At 36.6% G+C, this 20,001-nt stretch overlaps 1 protein-coding gene across 1 annotated transcript in view; it reads left to right on the forward strand.

Annotated features, from left to right (window-relative positions):
• Positions 1-4,360: 4,360 nt before the first annotated feature.
• The window catches only part of LOC143247701 (uncharacterized), a 93,922-nt gene continuing 78,281 nt past the window's right edge, over positions 4,361-20,001 (forward strand). Inside the window, exons 1-2 of the mRNA XM_076496107.1 lie at positions 4,361-4,460; positions 13,341-13,412. The gene's annotated coding sequence lies outside the window, so the exon portion shown is untranslated. The remainder of the gene's footprint in view (positions 4,461-13,340; positions 13,413-20,001) is intronic.

Below are 20,001 nucleotides of genomic sequence, written 5' to 3' on the forward strand. Positions count from 1 at the left end.
AGGCTACTGACTTGGATGTGTGAGTATTTAATTACCTACTGTTGAACGTTTGTGTGAGTTTCTAATTATCTACTGTTGAACGTTTGTGTGAGTTTCTAATTATCTACTATTGAACGTTTGTGTGAGTTTCTAATTATCTACTGTTGAACGTTTGTGTGAGTTTCTAATTATCTACTGTTAACGTTTGTGTGAGTTTCTAATTATCTACTGTTAACGTTTGTGCGAGTTTCTAATTATCTACTGTTAACGTTTGTGCGAGTTTCTAATTACCTACTGTTGAACGTTTGTGTGAGTTTCTAATTACCTACTGTTGAACGTTTGTGTGAGTTTCTAATTACCTACTGTTGAACGTTTGTGTGAGTTTCTAATTACCTACTGTTGAACGTTTGTGTGAGTTTCTAATTACCTACTGTTGAACGTTTGTGTGAGTTTCTAATTATCTACTGTTAACGTTTGTGTGAGTTTCTAATTATCTACTGTTGAACGTTTGTGTGAGTTTCTAATTATCTACTCTTAACGTTTGTTCAATTTAAATAAATTCACGCCACACTTACACATTTATACGGTTTGTTTGTATTAGAAGGACAAACCTAAATCAATATTCGTTGGTTTGATTCTGAATGTGTGAAAGATGTTCTTAAGAGGTTGGAAAATTAAAGAACAGCACACTCCAATAACGTTGTATTCGCGGTTCGAAGGCTGGAGAAAAGTGTTATGTTTATTAAGTTGTGTGGTTTGAAACGAACTAATTACTACATACCAGGAAATTGAAAATCCTGCTGAGGAAATTGCTAAGTTTCTCACGTGTACATTTTTTAAAAAATATTATTACTAATTTCTTTTCCAGTTCAGTTTCTAATTTCCTTTGACCTGAAAAACAGCTGAACGATAAAGATCATTGTCCTGGTACATAACATTAGGGGTTATCTATATAAACACACACACAAGATGAGGAGGGTTTCTCTTTCTCATATAAAGGGAAACCTCTGACAAATGATAATTTCCAATAAACAAAAACAATCGTAAACATAAATAAAAAACGTTGCACCAATTGAAAGGATTCCCAAGGTACAAGCTATAATGTAAGATATAAAATGTATCCTAGGTTTTGGAGGTGGTTGAAAAAGTAGGACCCACATTCCAGTAGAGATACACCGTCTATTAGTTTTCACCTCCGTTCGCCAGTCTCAGATAAAGAAATAGAAATCGACATTAGGAGAGTGAGATGTGGGTGCTGAAGCCCACAACGTAATGGTTGGGACTTGTACTAGTTAGTGTAGGTAACTGGTTGGGACCCTTCATGCTAGTGTAATTCGTCTAATTTGTGCTTTATTACCATAATGGATGTTGGAATGCTAACTTCAGGAGATGAGTTTATTTCAGTAACTTAGTGGTAGTACCTTATTAATTGATTTTTTCATTTATTTTTTTACTTCCTCTTGTTTACTTTGGAGAGTAGTTGCCTTTCCACAACCGTCTGCAGGAAGTGAAGGGTGATACAGATGTTGGACGTTGTGAACGTGAGCACGCACTTCTTGCTCTCCTAATTTCTGTTCCTTTATTTTATTTATTAATGTAAGACTAGCGAACGGAGATTAAAACTGATAGACGGTGTATCTCCACCGCAATGTGGGTCCTACATCGGCGCTCACCTCCCAAACCTTGTGTACATTTTATATCCCATATTGTAGCCTGTACCCGGTGAGCTTTTCAATTGGTGCAGCGTTTTTATTTTTGTTTCGGTCTGTATGTGATTATAACAAGCTATACATATATAAAAGGTTAGAGGGTTTCCTTGTTTATGCGTACATATACAGGGTGGCCCGTAAGTCACTACCCATCCATATGCAATTATGTTATATTCAATTACGCATGTATTATAAATTTGTTTCTTTTTTTTTTCAGAGAAATATGGCCGATGTAAGCCCATTTACACTTGAAAATGTCTCGCAGAACATGGCGTCGTATAATATCATGCAGTGAGAATGAGGGACAGCACACAGATACACTGGATACATAAGATGTATGGATGGGTAGGGACTTACGGGCCACCCTCTATAAAAGATAAGAGGGTTCCTCTATTTATGCGAAAAAAATTTTTGACAAACTTTTTTTGTTTTGGGACATGAGCTCAAAATTCGAACTTTTATGGGCCTGGCATGGCCTAGCGCGTTAAGGCGTGCGCTTCGTAATCTGAGGGTCGCGGGTTCGCGCCAAACATGCTCTCCCTCCCAGCCGTGGGGGCGTTATAATGTTACGGTCAATCCTACTATTCGTTGGTAGAAGAGTAGCCCAAGAGTTGGCGGTGGGTGGTGAGGACTAGCTGCCTTCCCTCTAGTCTTACACTGCTAAATTAGGGACGGCTAGTGTAGATAACCCTCGTGTAGCTTTGTGCGAAATTCAAAAAACAAACTAACTAACTGAAAGGAATTTAATTTTTTTGTATACGGTTTTCACGGTGTCCTGCAGTGAAATATTTATTTCGAAGTCCAGTTTTGAAAGTGTGGACTTCAGTGTGTTAAAGTAAATGTTGAAATTAATTAATAATGATTAATGTATATTAAATGTAATTCAAAGTGGTTTTGTTTCAAGACGTCCCTAATATAGCAGTGTAAGACTAGAGAGAAGGCAGTTAGTCATCATTACCAACCGTCAACTGTTGGACCACTCTTTTTAAGTGGGATTTATCGTAACTTATAATGCCCCCACAGCTGAAGGGGGTAGCATGTTTGGTGTGACTGGGATTCGAACTAGCGACCCACAGATTACGAATCAAGCGCTGTAACCACCAAGCCATACTGGTCCCTTCAAGATGAATGTGTATTGGTTAGTTGCTTAACTACATAGTTGTACAACACAGTGATCGGACCCAGAAATTTAAGCCACTGCAGATAAACGATCTCTGACGTCACACAGATAAATCCACAAAGTCCATTTCCCTCTTTTATTCAGTTTATGAACGCTCAGTTACAGTACAAAAAGCGGAAGAAATTCGTGGAGCGCAGAGAAATCCACATCAAAACAAGGAACATCTTCCATTTCTGGGCCCGGCATGGCCAAGCGCGTTAAGGCGTACGACTCGTACTTTGAGGATCGCGGGTTTGAATCCCCGTCACACCAAACATGCACGTCCTATCAGCCGTGGGGGCGTTATAATGTGACGGTCAATACTACTATTCGTTGGTAAAAGAGTAGCTCAAGAGATGGCGGTGGGTGGTGATGACTAGCTGCCTTCTCTCCTACAAAATTAAGGACGGCTAGCGCAGATAGCTCTCATGTCGCTTTGCGCAAAATTCAAAACAAAGCATACAAAGAAATAGGAGAAAGCAGTCGTACCCATCACCAAGTCTAGAATGGATTAGTGGGATTTATGGTCACTCTTTTACCACGCCCACAGCTTGAGAGAGCGAAGCGAGATCTTTATTTATTTCGGCCAATCGAAGGCCACACCTGTTCCATTATGTCTAGACTGTTTGGTGACCAAATGAAAGTATCTTCAAGACAACAAGAGAATTAAAATGATATTTAAACCTCATATATTGTAAGTATTAAGTCAATTATTCCATTATTGCTTTGGAACGTGGGGTCAAATATAAAAGTGAAAGACAAAACATAGGTGTCTCTGTATCAGTCTTTGTAATGTTGCTTACGTTACGTTACACTAATTTTTATTTTTTTGGCCTAATCTATTAACGTAATTTCTCTAATAACCCTTTCATAACTTTTAGCCCCCATTGGCTCAACCCAACGTCTGCAGACTTACAACGTTAAAATTTTTAACGTGCGTACACTAAGCCATGCTTTAAATATAATGAGGATCAGATGTAACGTAGTTTAAATGTTGGTAGGTTCTTCGTGATGTGGTTTTTAAGACACTACTATCAAGTTACGTGTAGAGGGATCAACACCTATCGGAAAATATGTGAAATAATGAGTAGCCCAGGAGTTGGCGGTGGGTGATGTTTGCTGACAGCATTTCCCTTTAATCTACCACTGGTGAAAGCTGCAACAGATAGCACGAGATTAGCTTTCCGCGGGACTTAATGTTGAAATATGTAAGAAACAAAATAATTGTTTCTGTGTTCTTAATTTATGGCTCGTGTGAACGTTTTGCATCAGAATTTACACAATTAGCTGCAATGGTGAAAGGTGTTTATTAATTCATATACTCGACGTCATATATGTACGTGTAACGCCCCCTGACAGCAATAAATATATAAATTAAATTAAAGGCAATTTGTTAATGTTCCAGAAGTAACATTTTATTATTTTTCATGTTACTCTACCTCTGCGAATTTTTATATTTATATTTCGCTTTAATGAAATTACTAAATCTAACAATATTCCATAGTTTTTTCTATATATTACTGCCCTCTAGTGAGAAAATAGTCGATCAATATTCAAATTTGCGCTTCGCACATTCTATACCGTCGAAAGTTTGTAACAGATCGACCAACCAAGTAAGTATGTGTTTTGTACCATTCAGATGTTAATAATAGCTGCTATTTTGTTTACGAAATTAAAAAGTCACATTAGAGAAATAGCCAAGTAGCTGAATACCTTTGCTGTTACAGGCAAAACGCTCACCAGGGGGGGCTGGTTCATTTAACTGGAAAACCTGAACTTTATTGTAAAAACAATTTCAGTGAATATTATTATATCCTATGGGATTAAGGGTTTGTTAATGCTTCATTGTCAAAACTATCATATCTTCGTAGGTACTGGTTGGTTCCGTTAGAGAACAAAAAATAAAACCCTTATTTGTGTTCGCTGCGACGTTGATTGCGTCACTAAGAATCATTCACGCGCGTCTGTCAGAAAGCCAGCTAGCTAACTTGTTGTGGAATGTGTTTGTATCCGATTCGCCCATGTGATCGATCAACCTTCTGGTGTAGAAACAGTATGTAAGTTTTGTGTATATTTTAATGAACTATTCACTCATTTATACCAATTTAACTTTGCTTAAGTATTTTAAGTTGCGAGAAAGTACGACGATACGTCGTGATGTTACTAGAATACGGAAGTCCAACTTGGTAGAACTCGTCTTTAATACTCGTACGACGTGGGTTTCGTGGTCAGACACGGTGGAAACGTTCGTGACGTAGAGCCTTGTCCCTAAGCGCTTCTACTCGAAAAGTTTCATGAAACGGTTATATAATGTTGTTTTATTTACCGCGACAATTAGTTAGGCCATTAGCAGTTTATTGTTTAATTAATTTCATAAAATGTCTCGTTAAAATAATAGATCTGTTTTATCCCGCAGTGTGCACAAGCACAGACATGAACGTTGTTACAGCTGGTCGACCCATGTTAACGTTTATCTGTCTGTTTACTCGTATGTCTTGTCTGTAAGTCTGAAAACCAACGTAGCAGTCGCTGTAAAGTTAATATTAAAACACAATTTATTAAAAGGTGATAATAATATACTGTACGTTGTAGATTTACTGGCGAGAAAGAAATACATGAAAACTATCTCTCAAATATAAAACAATATTTAACGGAACAGACGTGCTTTTTACTATTCTTACAACAATATTTATACTGAGATGTGCAGTTAGTGTAAATATATATGTTTATCCGAGAAACTTAAATACCCATTGTATTGTTGTCTGATTCTGTTTTCCCTCTTGTAAAGTATCTAAAGAAAACTTGGAAATGATCTACAAGAGGTATTATCTCCCTTTACCATTTGCACACTGTCTAAAGAGAACTTGGAAATGATCTACAAGAGGTATTATCTCCCTTTACCATCTTGCACACTGTCTAAAGAGAACTTGGAGATAATCTACAAGAGGTATTATCTCCCTTTACCATCTTGCACACTGTCTAAAGAGAACTTGGAAATGATCTAAAGAGGTATTATCTCCCTTTACCATCTTGCACACTGTCTAAAGAGAACTTGGAAATGATCTACAAGAGGTATTATCCCCCTTTACCATCTTGCACACTGTCTAAAGAGAACTTGGAAATGATCTAAAGAGGTATTATCTCCCTTTACCATCTTGCACACTGTCTAAAGAGAACTTGGAAATGATCTACAAGAGGTATTATCCCCCTTTACCATCTTGCACACTGTCTAAAGAGAACTTGGAAATGATCTACAAGAGGTATTATCTCCCTTTACCATCTTGCACACTATCTAAAGAAAACTTGGAAATGATCTACAAGAGGTATTGTCCCCCTTTACCATCTTGCACACTGTCTAAAGAGAACTTGGAAATGATCTACAAGAGGTATTATCCCCCTTTACCATCTTGCACACTGTCTAAAGAGAACTTGGAGATAATCTGCAAGAGGTATTATCCCCCTTTACCATTTGCACACTGTCTAAAGAGAACTTGGAAATGATCTACAAGAGGTATTATCTCCCTTTACCATCTTGCACACTATCTAAAGAGAACTTGGAAATGATCTACAAGAGGTATTATCTCCCTTTACCATCTTGCACACTATCTAAAGAGAACTTTGAGATAATCTACAAGAGGTATTATCCCTCTTTACCATCTTGCACACTATCTAAAGAAAACTTGGAGATAATCTGCAAGAGGTATTATCCTCCTTTACCATTTGCACACTGTCTAAAGAGAACTTCGAAATGATCTACAAGAGGTATTATCTCCCTTTACCATCTTGCACACTGTCTAAAGAGAACTTGGAGATAATCTACAAGAGGTATTATCTCCCTTTACCATCTTGCACACTATCTAAAGAGAACTTGGAAATGATCTACAAGAGGTATTATCCCCTTTACCATCTTGCACACTGTCTAAAGAGAACTTGGAAATGATCTACAAGAGGTATTATCCCCCTTTATCATCTTGCACACTATCTAAAGAGAACTTTGAGATAATCTACAAGAGGTATTATCTCCCTTTACCATCTTGCACACTGTCTAAATAGAACTTGGAAATGATCTACAAGAGGTATAATCCCCCTTTACAATCTTGCACACTATCTAAAGAGAACTTGAAAATGATTTTTAAGAGGTATTATCTCCCTTTACCATCTTGCACACTGTCTAAAGAGAACTTGGAAATGATCTACAAGAGGTATTATCTCCCTTTACCATCTTGCACACTGTCTAAAGAGAACTTGGAAATGATCTACAAGAGGTATTATCTCCCTTTACCATCTTGCACACTATCTAAAGAGAACTTGGAAATGATCTACAAGAGGTATTATCCCCCTTTACCATCTTGCACACTGTCTAAAGAGAACTTGAAAATGATTTTTAAGAGGTATTATCTCCCTTTACCATCTTGCACACTGTCTAAAGAGAACTTGGAGATAATCTACAAGAGGTATTATCCCCCTTTACCATCTTGCACACTATCTAAAGAGAACTTGGAAATGATCTACAATGGTTTAAGATTTGTCCTATTTTACCCTCTGTGTACACAGAGAATTTGGAGAGTGAACTACAGTGGTTGAGAGATGGTCTGCCTTTACGTACTTGTAAGTTACACTATGTAACACAAGTTGTGTTCCTGGATAATACATGTTATTTCTTAACTGGTTATGTTGTAAAAGTACAAAAAATGACCATTATTCCCTTCAAACTTTGCTTTTGTGGACAATGAAATTTAGAAATTAACCTATTTTCTATGTAAAAACAAGCAAATTTGCACATTTTCATTTACATAAGGTCTGAATGAAACAACATATGAATCAAGATTTACATGTATTTATACTAAAGTTATACAAAAATGTTTAGAAGTGAGTAGTTTTTCGAGATTTGCGACAGTAATGTAAATCATTTTCACGTATCAGCTCCCAGATATAGTATCGGCATTCGACTTTGTTTGTTTTTTGAATTTCGCCCAAAGCTAGTCGAGGGCTATCTGGGCTAGCCGTCCCTAATTTAGTAGTGTAAGACTAGAGGGAAGGCAACTAGTCATCACCACCTCCGCCAACTCTTGGGCTACTCTTTTACTAACGAATAGTGGGATTGACCGTTACATTATAACGCCCCCACGGCTGAAAGGGCGAGCATGTTTGGCGCAACGGGGATTCGAACCCGCAACCCTCGGATTACGACTCGCACACCTTAACACGCTTGGCAATGCCGGGCCTTTCAACTTTGTTAGACCAAGATCTCTGATCAAGTCATTTAGGTCTCTTTGGTTGGGGTAGTATGGGTTTCTCTCACCAGCTGCACCTCTGAAATTGTAATCTGGACCTGCAACGTCTACCTCCTCTTCTGATTTGCTGTTCTCTTCTGAGGATGGCTGATTTCTCTCTGGTAGAGTAGGTACAGGAAGCCCAGGGCAGTGTGGGATTGGGGCGATGGATAATGGAAGGTTCAGATACATGATAGCAGATGCATTCTTGCCAGCCCGACGTTTGTAAAGGTCCACCATGCAGAAGTAGCAATTGCTTGAGTGGTCAATGGGTTCACACCAAATTCTTAGAATAACGAACTTCATGGCTCTCTTTCCCCTCTGTACCATCCTGCAAAAAGAGTAAAATAAAATTGTTAGTATAAAGAGTAAACTTATTTCATCCACAACTAATGTGTAAGAGGTTCATGCAAAATATTTTATATGTAATATTTTTCTATACTATTAGAAATTGAAAAAAAATAAATTAAAAGATGTTTAAATTTTAAAAGGTCTAAAATTTGTATAATATAAAATATTACTATTCAAGCAATCGTTCGTCTTACCTTCTAGAGTTTTTTTGCACGTGCCCAGGGTTTGTCTTGATACCCGACAAGCATGTCGAAATATGACTTGTAGGCTTCACACATTTTAACAGATGCTGTCACAGAGTACTTTTTCACTTTTGTCTTGATAAATTGGCCACATACATAGCAGAATGCTTGCAGCTTCTTGATGCCATCTCTGATAAAATCAGATAGGTCTATGTGTTCACTTAGGCAGCTAGAACTAAACTGATGTGGTGAGTGGTGAGCCCCTGTATATATATTACTATGGAGAGTTCTAGAAAATTCTAAAAGGTTCTTGAAAATTATCTTAAGTTCGAGAATGTTCTCTATCAGTTACTCAGCACTGAATCTTATTGGAATGTTCTGGAAAATGGGTAAACTTGAGAATTTCATTATTCAGGTCACAAAAGCAAAGTTTGAAGAGGGAAATAGGTCTTTTCCATTTACATTAGGCATAAGCAATTGGGAAATAACACTTTCTGTCAAGGAACAAGAAAAAGTAAAAATCTTTTTACATAGTGTTATCTGAATAGAACTTGGAGATGACCTGCAATGGTTGTGGAATTGTCCACACCCTTTACCATCTTGTAAACTACATGTATCTAAAGGGAACTTGGAGATAATCTAGAATGGTTGAGAGGGTTGTCCTTTTTTTACCCTCTGTGTACACAGAGAATTTGGAGGGTAAACTACGATGGTTTAGGCGTTGATAATGAATAGGTATTGAGAAGGTAAAGTTTCTGATGTTTTGGGTCATCTTTTGAGATTAAGAAGGTAGGCGTAAGCTTGGAAGTGGCACATGGGGTCCTGCCTCAATTCTGTTAAAGAGTGCCACGAACCCCTAGTAGTTGCCCTTGACAAGTCAGAACAGAAAACCATGATCGATGTCATACTGAAACCCACAAACTGTCCACGTCTGTGGGGCCGAGTCCCTAATCCTTTGAGCAACTTATGACACTTCTGGGGAGGGGTTATTCTACAAACACTGTAAGTGGCATTAGTATTGGACCTTTTTATATCTTTCTGAAAAAAATTCCAAAATTGGTAATGTTTTCTTTTTATTGTTATTTTCATTTAGCAATCTCCCAAAGATGCATTACCTTTGATACCAAAGTCCGAAAGAAATGGGGTGAAATGTTTAGTCTCGGAACTTCCGTAAACCCCACGGTTTTACCTGTTGATAAATGGTATTTTGAAAGAAATCCAAACTCTAAGAAACCACATTTGTTGTTTACTCGTAGCGTCCCTTTATTGGAATTTGTTTGAAAACAGTTTTTTTTGCAGAGGTTTACTTGTATTCAATGAATAAATAAAACAAGTATTAGTAAACCCGTGTTTTGATGACGTCCCTCGCTCGTAGAGCGGTGAGTCTATAGATTTACAACGCTAAAATCAGGGGTTTGATTCTCCTCTATGGACTCAGCACATAGCCCGATGTGGCTTTGCTATAAGAAAACACGCACGCGTTTTTATTAAGAAACTACAGGTCATTATTATAAAACGGCCCCCAAATAAGAACAGTAGTAGTAATATTACGAACTATTTACATGTATGACATATCCTGACGTATCTACTTGGAGAGCAACTCCTGAAACTCGTATGTTTTGGGAAAACAGAGTTGTTTGTAACAATGGTTTGCATTTCTGGACGTCTACATAATATGGATAAACCAATAATTTATGAATTTGGACGATTTAGTAAGTTCTGTTTGTTTCTAGCATGGAGGTGTACAATAGACTGAATACCACGGGGAACTGAATTCTGGATTCTTGCGTTAAAATTCCCAAACTTACCGCTGACCCACAAGGGGACACTATAGATGAATGTTTCGTAAACATTTTCGGCCACGGGATACTTTTGAGCTTTAAAGTTCTTATGTTGAAATTGGAAATTATTATATCGTCTTTGTACAGTAGGTAGTTACATAGACAAATACATCTGTAGGAGTTATTTTTTATTTCTTATATTTATAATTAAACCATATTCGAACCCGGGCTGACCCTTACTTTGGCTTCATCACACACAATTGTCACGCGGAATCTGTGGATTATAGTGAAAAACCTCAGGGTTCTGCCGAACCCAGCTTGGGAAACGCTGGTATAGACGATTTCATTAGAAGTACCCGTTCAGTACGCGAAGACATGTGGGGGAGGGCTCACACCCGGCTTTCAATACACGGAGAAGACATGTGGGGGAGGGCTCACACCCGGCTTTAGTACACGGGGAAGACATGTGGGGGACTAATATCCGACGTGAAATACACGGGAAAGACGTTTAGGGGTTCATAGCCGAAAGCTTACCCCCTCGTATCACTCTCCGGGGATCTTAAAGGTAACTATCGAGTATGGTGACAATCAGTCCGGCGTTTCGCAAGTTATAAGCAGACGCACACACACACACATGGACTCGTTCAGATAACAATTTATGTTTCCAGTTGGTTCTCTTAGGATGTAGAGAAGCTTGGATTGTACTTGGTTTTTGTCCTTGGGTTATTAAAAAATGGTTTACTCAAGTTCTTGCAACGAAACATCATTCTCATGCTTATTGGTGGTCCTCCAAGTTCCACACCATGGGTTGGCCATTAAAAAAGAACAACTCTAATTTATTTAACCAGGAATCGTCGCGAGAGGGAGCTTTTTATTTTCCTTGCGCTAAAACGTAAGACATTTTTCATGTTTACAGCGAAACATTATGGACGTTTTTAATGTCGGCTGTTTACTCGTATGTCGCTAAATGAACGAAATACTTTAGTTCTAGCTGAATTACAAGTTCCACTCCTAATATTTGTTGCACCAACATAGCCCTAGAATAATAACCTCCGATTATAGTGAGTTACGTACCTAGAGCGATACTAAAAATTAACCTCGCTATTAGAAGAGATAATTCATTAAATACACTCATCTTACGTTTCTACTTGTAAAGATTAGTATGTATTGTTTCATTAGTTGAGCACTGTTGCGGTTAACGACATTTTCGTCCGTAATCCCAGTAAAATCTCACGAGGTTCAGCTAGGTTAGAAGATTTAAGTTACTTGGCTTTAATTGCTGTCGTAGAAACAATTTTCTTTGAAAAACGTTGTCCTTTTATGACGTGATGAAATTCTTCCTGTCACGTCTTTTGACCAAAGAAAATTCGTCAAACCACTTCCACTGTCCAACGTTAGAGGAAAGTGACAATTTATGATACACATGTTACAGTTGAAACGCCATATTATTATAAGATTAGTATAAGGGTAGAAACACACGTTTGATGGTTCATGGTTCGTATCTCGTTGCCGAAAAATTGTTTTCTATCCTTTCAGATCGCGAGTGTGTAATAAGAATAATAGGAAAATTTCACTCTTTTATTGGCGGAGGGTGATATTGACTAGTCGTCTTCTCTCTAGTCTATCACTTGGAAATCAAAGACTATTATTGACTGTTCTTGTGTAATTTTGTATGTATATCCGAACAAATAAAATAGCTGTGTACAGGTACTGATGAACAATACTAGCTAGTTCAGAGGGATAGACATAGTTATAACGGTCAGGTCCTAACTTCCATTACCTTAATTAAAATAGACAGAATTCTCCAAAATTCTTGATATTTTTTTTATTTACAAAGGGCGCGGGTTGACCCTTGCTACCGCTGTGGATTGTGGAGTTGGGAACCTGGGTTTGAATCCATGTGATACTACTAATTGTGTGTGTTAAAACCAAGTCGCATTGGGCTATCTTCTGTATTCACCGAAAGGAATCGAACCCCTGATTTCAGCGTTGTAAATCGTACAATTACCGCTGCCCCACCGGTAACCATTTCTCACTTTGGGTTATTGGAATACTTTTTATTTGTTTACTTTCATAATTTCTAGTTAACATAAAGAATGAAAGTAAATATGAGGTGCTGGGCAGTTAAATGCGCCCATGTGGGTAACGTAAGAACAACTTTTGCTTTCGAGTATGCATGGGAAGTATCATTTTACGCGTTGGCCGGGTGTAGGTAGTTTTATTGTATCATAATTAGACAGTTCAAAATTATGGAGAAGAAATCTAGAAATATTTTCATGTAAACACTTCTCAGGACAGTCGCGAATAAAAACAATAACATGTTTATTTTAAGCTCAGTAGGTGGTACAAGAAAAGGAATAATATGGGTGGGTGGATGAGGAAATGAATAATCGCGTGTTAGGACGTCAGATTCTGCATTCAGAGTGATGTCTGCTGTGTGTGCATGCCCTGATGGTTATGTCCAGATAACGTAGAGCACTGAGAGAAGTTTTTAGTTGACGTATATAAGCTTGAAAACGTTTGACTTGCTTCTAATATTAACTACCTAATATTGTTACACGAGATATAAATTATTAATAATGTGTAAGGTAGATTTATACTAATATAGATCCGGCATATAGATCAGTTAAATCATTCTACTTGCATTCTGAGGGTCGTGGGTTCGACTCCCCGTTGCAGCAAACATGATCTACTTTCAGCCATGGTGACGTTATAAATTTATGGTCAATCCCACTATTCGTTTGTAAAAGAGTAGCCCAAGAGTTGGCGGTGGGTAGTCATGACTAGCTGCTTTCCCTTGAGTCTTATATTACGAAATTAGGGAATGCTAGCGCAGATTGCCCTCGAGTAGCTATGAGCGAAATTCGCAAAGTAGTGACACTAATATACGTTCTGATCCATTTCAGGGGTATGGTGAAGTTATCGACAAAAGGCATCTTGCACACTTGTGGAACAAGGAAGATCTTGTAGAATACAAAGTAAGAAAGGATATTTTTTATTATTTTTTAATTATTAAAATATTAGCTGTAAACTATTGGTCGCTCTAGACTGTCGTGGTGTGATAACACTTTTGCAGACGGACCGGGTGCATCTAGTGGTGACCATGTCTGGTCTGTGAATTGAAATAAATTCAACGCTCAGGAACCGTTTACACTCTGCACTATGGAATCGTTCTACGATAAATTATAAAACACGTACTTCTATCAAAACTGTCAAGTTATAGAAGAATTCTAATGATTATAATACACAAACTAAAGTACCCGTCCCCCAGTGACACAAACAAAAGTACCCGTCCCCAGTGTCAGGAAAGTTAATCTATTAATTTAAATTACTTCACGAACTTTATAAAAGCTAACTATGTTACACTCTTGGTTTTACTCAGACACAAAGTTCTGAGGTACTTACACCACACACACACTACAAAAAATAATTATTGACTATTCCAGCCATACTAAGAGATACTAAACAACAAGATACAGTAAATCTACATTTTTATTGTTTATGTCAAATTTTGAAATATGAATGGTAGTGTGATTACTTCCTAACAATGTAGTCTACAATATACTGCTTGTGAAATGTAATTTTATATCAACATTATTCAAATCTGTTCTATCGTCATTTTAAAAGTGAATGTTGAGGTTCGTCTGCGTGCACAGCTTTTTAAGTGGAAGATAGACGTACGCTTGGATAGACACTGTGGTTCGTAGTATATATATAAGATGTACGAGGGTTCGTGGTTCGCGTCCCATTTCCACAAAAGTGTGCCGCGCACTTTAAGATCCAATAAGAGTCACTTGGTGTTGATAATTATCAGATATCAACATGTTTTATTTATTGCTGGTTTTACTCATTAGAATTGAATTTTATCTTTAAATTTTACTATTGCTAAAGAAAAATCGAATTTTCCGCAATGTTGGAACAAAGAGATGAGAAAAGCCCATTTCGTAGGAAAAGAGAGAGACAGATAGAGAGACAGAGAAATGAAGGGATAGACAGACAGGCTTGTGTAAATCATATTTCGGGTGTTGTATTACAGGGCCTGAATGATGTTGTTCAATTACCGTGTTGAGATTGTAAGTCGATCAGTATCAAAATACCAGGGTTATGGTTCCATAGAAGAAAACAGACAGAACGAGGTTGTCTGTATTCCATTGTTTTAAAAAGTAATCGAAAGACGCTTTTCGTACTGGTCTGTGTAAAAATATATGCGAAATGAAAATAGGGTTATGTAACTATCTTTCCATTGCTTGTTTTTATTCTATTTTTATTATGAATGTTGTTGTTGTGGTTTTGAATTAAGCCCAAAGCTACTCAATGGGCTATTTGTGCTCTGCCCACCACGGGTATCGAAACCCGTTTTTTAGCGTTACAAGTCTGCAGGCATACCGCTGAGCCACTGGGGGGGGGGGCTGTTATGGATGTATAGAGGTCAAAACGTTTGTGTGTGTATGTGTGCGCGCGCGTTAGCTTTATTTGAGTTTAATAAACGCAGATAATAAATATATAGATTATTTAAAAGTCGTGTTGACTCGTTCAAAAAGGTAACATCGAGCATGTTAAGGTATCAAAAACCTAAACCATAAATTCACAAAACACTACGGACAAAATGTCAGTTACTGGTTTTGGAAAGTGTCACTCTTATAATAATTCAATAGACTTAAGCTGGGGGCGGCCCGGCATGGCTAAGTGGGTTAAGGCGGTCAATCCCACTATTCGTTGGTAAAAGAGTAGCCCGCGAGTTGGCGGTGGGTGGTGATGACTAGCTGCCTTCCCTCTAGTCTTACACTGCTAAATTAGGGACGGCTAGCGCAGATATCCTTCGTGTAGTTTTGCGTGAAATTCAAAACACAAGCATGCTTGCGACATCTCGCGGCTTATTGTTAAACTAACGTACAATTTTTAAATAGATAACTTAAAAACGTGCGTTTATTGTTAGGCGCAAAGTTACACAGTCTGTGCCCTACCCACTACGAATATTAAAATTCTGATTTTTAGTGTTAACAGTTACTTAGTTTTGCCGCTAGGGCTACCGGAAAGAGGATGTAAGTCTAAATTTGAAGGTCAAACGATCCTTTGAAGCAACGTTCAAGTTTATCTCGGTAGTTGTATAATAAATAAGTTGCTTTACTTATCATTTTCAGCGTGATCTAATTACGTCACACTGTACTGTTACTATATTTAGTTGATCCAGAACGATTGTGTCAAATTTCGGTTGTGTCGCACATTAGAACAGAAAGATGGACTTTTGGACCTTGCCCCGTACAGTGACTTCCAACTAACTCCGAACAAGAGAGTGATAGATAGGAGAAGTGAAACAAAACTGTGTTCTTTGTCATGAGTTTGTTACATCGAGTTTTTCTCTCTGTCTCTAGATTTTTAGCGTGGGAAAACTTTTAAACGTTGCCAAACACTCGCCATAATGGAAATTATTGTTTGTTTTTAATTTCGTGCCACGCGAAGGTACGCCCTCGCTGCTCGGTGGAAAGCAGTTAGACAACACCACCCACCGCCGAAACTTGGGCTATTCTTTTTATAAATAAATAGTGCGATTATCTACCATACTATAACGCCCTCTCAGCTGAAAGGGGGAACGTATTTTTCCGATAGGTTACTATCCCGCAGATTTCAAGTCGTACCAGGTCTGTTTGGTTTTGCAATGCATACTCTGGACAATAAGCGAATATCGTAATTAGAAGGTAGCAGTACTCGTATTGTGAGTTATGCTTTTCCAACACACAAATATATATAAATATATATGTTCGTGTTGCACTAAGTATTTCATGTTTTATTGAAATGACTTGTTTAAATAGTTGTAATTTAAGTTACCAAAGTGAAACTATAGTAGAATTAATATTTATTTGAAATTTCTCTGTAGTTTCAATGTTTTCAAAAATTTGGTGTTTAGTTCTGTAATAACACTAGTTATAAGTTGTCACGCCACCTTTTATTTTTTATATTATATTTTAATAATAAATCTAAAGTAAATTTGCTTTTGCTTTTCTCTCTCTAAGTGAAGCTATCCTGAAACCTGTAGAAGGTTTTATTATCCTTTTTTTTTCACTGGCAGTAGTATTGCAGGTTAAACAGGTTTCACTTTTAGTAGTATTGTAGGGTAAAGGAGTTTCACACTCACTAATATTGTAGGTTAACATGTTCAGTGCCGGAGACGAGATAACTCGTCAAAGCCGATCGGTAACACAGTGCCACGGACGAGTTAATTCGTTCTCAATAATACCTAACTTCAACGCTAGATGTCAGAACCATACATGCATTTGACCTACTTCCAAATTGTTTCACTTTCGATCCAAAATGGCGTCACGAAAAAAGTTACAAAATGAAGAAGCATTAGAGTTGTATTGTAGCAGCTGAAATACTTGGCAGTTAACAGGTTAAAGGGAGTTTAACTCTCAGTTGTATTGCAGGTTAACCCTTAAACAGCGGCCATCATCAGCTGGTGCTGCTATCTGCAACATTCTCTGTTTAAAGGGTAAAGGACGTTTAGTACTATATATTAAAGGGGATCTTCCTTCCTATGAATTGCTTATCTCATGTTTTCGTTAGATATTAGAACAGAGTAGACGTTTCACATTACTGTATGTAAAAGTCAGTTTTATTACAACAATAATTCTATTCAACATTCAACAAAAACCTGCAGTTCGAAATGTTTCGTGTTTCTCCAAAAGACTGCATCTACAAATATATTACAAACCTTATTCTGCGTTTGTATATGTCAAGGTCTGTTTATATCAGCTGTGCGCAGTTAAGGAATAACAGTTGTTATTTTTTAGTTTAGGTTTTAGTGCTCACGATTTAGGCTAAATAGTAAGATCCACTTATACATTGCACACTCATTGGTACGTTTATTTCAGTAATCCGAGAGGTTTACAAACCGACTTCGTCAGCGTATACTGTTTATAGATTGACAATTTGGGTGACCAGCTGATTTGTTTGCTAAGTGTACGTTACAAGACAGAATCTCCTCTTCGTTAGAGTAAACTGTCTAATAAATTCAAATATTGGTTCCTACATTAGAAACAAATTATGAGTCCAAATTATTTCGTTTTATGTTAAAGGCTTGTACTCTCGAGTTAATATGCATCACGAAGTGTTATAGAAAAAACACGACAAACTTTGTGTGTTGAAAGAAAGTCTACGTTATTCTGCTCAAGTAATTACGTATTTATAAAATTATTTATTGTTAAAGAAATTTCGCTAATACTATATGCTGTTCACTATTTGATTTAGTAAGTTGGTGGAGACATTGTTTATCTTAACGTACGCTGACTATTGGAAGTTTTCGGAGTTCAGAAGCAATAATTAAATTTTATTTCATAGTAACAAAGCATCTTTATATAATTATCGTGCCCACGAGTGGCTCAGCGGTAAAACTGAAGACCTATAATGCTGAAACCCGGATTTATAATAAACATTTTATAGCTTTGTGATAAACAACGAACGTCTAAGGTTTGTGCTGCATAGCGCCATCTAGTATAGCGTTCATAAAATATTCGTAGGATAATAAAATACCATTAATTTGCTGATTTATTCAGTTGTGGTACATTATGCATTTGTCAAATTCGAGTATTACTAGTTGTTATTGTTTGTATCTACTCGTAATCTGAGGGTCGCGGGTTCGAATTCTCGCCCCACCAAACGTGCTCGCCTTTTCAGCCTAGGGGGCATTATAATGTATCGGTTAATCCTAGTATTTGTTGGTAAAATGGTAGCCCAAGAGTTGGCGGTGGATTTTGAGGACTAGCTGCCTTCCCTCTAGTCTTACACTGCAAAATTGGGGACGACTAGCCCAGATAGCCTTCGTGTAGCTTTGCGCTAAATTCAAACCAAACAATAAAAATGTCTACGTGTACTGTGCTGCTACCTATTGGCGAGATTTTCATTTTTGCAACGTTTAATGGTTACAACAATGTTTTATTTAATTTGTAATACTGTTGATCGATATATTAGTATATAAGTGACTGGTAATAACTTCAATATATTAGTATATAAGTGACTGGTAATAACTAGGGTAATTAATCTTAAATTCATTAAAATATTTTCGTCTGTTTAATAGTCTGCTTTATTAGCAAAGTATGAAATTTTGTTAATATGGAATGTAATTTTATCAGTAGACAGTGAAACGTTATGAGGTGAAGTCTGATGCAACGGTCTAACATATGATTGGTTAGCTGTAAGCCGAGTGTGAGATTCAAATATTGTTCTTGTGTTTTATGTGTCATAATTAACCAATACTGTGACTTGTTACTTCTGCATCATGTATTCTATATTCAACCAGTTTTGTTATTTTAGTTCTGCATCATGTATTCTATATTCAACCAGTTTTGTTATTTTAGTTCTGCATTATGTATTCTATATTCAACCGGTTTTGTTATTTTAGTTCTGCATTATGTATTCTATATTCAACCAGTTTTGTTATTTTAGTTCTGCATTATGTATTCTATATTCAACCAGTTTTGTTATTTTAGTTCTGCATTATGTATTCTATATTCAACCGGTTTTGTTATTTTAGTTCTGCATTATGTATTCTATATTCAACCAGTTTTGTTATTTTAGTTCTGCATTATGTATTCTATATTCAACCAGTTTTGTTATTTTAGTTCTGCATTATGTATTCTATATTCAACCAGTTTTGTTATTTTAGTTCTGCATTATGTATTCTATATTCAACCGGTTTTGTTATTTTAGTTCTGCATTATGTATTCTATATTCAACCGGTTTTGTTATTTTAGTTCTGCATTATGTATTCTATATTCAACCGGTTTTGTTATTTTAGTTCTGCATTATGTATTCTATATTCAACCGGTTTTGTTATTTTAGTTCTGCATTATGTATTCTATATTCAACCGGTTTTGTTATTTTAGTTCTGCATTATGTATTCTATATTCAACCGGTTTTGTTATTTTAGTTCTGCATTATGTATTCTATATTCAACCGGTTTTGTTATTTTAGTTCTGCATTATGTATTCTATATTCAACCGGTTTTGTTATTTTAGTTCTGCATTATGTATTCTATATTCAACCAGTTTTGTTATTTTAGTTCTGCATTATGTATTCTATATTCAACCGGTTTTGTTATTTTAGTTCTGCATTATGTATTCTATATTCAACCGGTTTTGTTATTTTAGTTCTGCATTATGTATTCTATATTCAACCGGTTTTGTTATTTTAGTTCTGCATTATGTATTCTATATTCAACCAGTTTTGTTATTTTAGTTCTGCATTATGTATTCTATATTCAACCGGTTTTGTTATTTTAGTTCTGCATTATGTATTCTATATTCAACCAGTTTTGTTATTTTAGTTCTGCATTATGTATTCTATATTCAACCGGTTTTGTTATTTTAGTTCTGCATTATGTATTCTATATTCAACCAGTTTTGTTATTTTAGTTCTGCGTTATGTATTCTATATTCAACCAGTTTTGTTATTTTAGTTCTGCATTATGTATTCTATATTCAACCGGTTTTGTTATTTTAGTTCTGCATTATGTATTCTATATTCAACCAGTTTTGTTATTTTAGTTCTGCGTTATGTATTCTATATTCAACC

Source organism: Tachypleus tridentatus, chromosome 3, assembly GCF_004210375.1.
Source record: "Tachypleus tridentatus isolate NWPU-2018 chromosome 3, ASM421037v1, whole genome shotgun sequence".
NCBI lineage: Eukaryota > Metazoa > Arthropoda > Merostomata > Xiphosura > Limulidae > Tachypleus > Tachypleus tridentatus.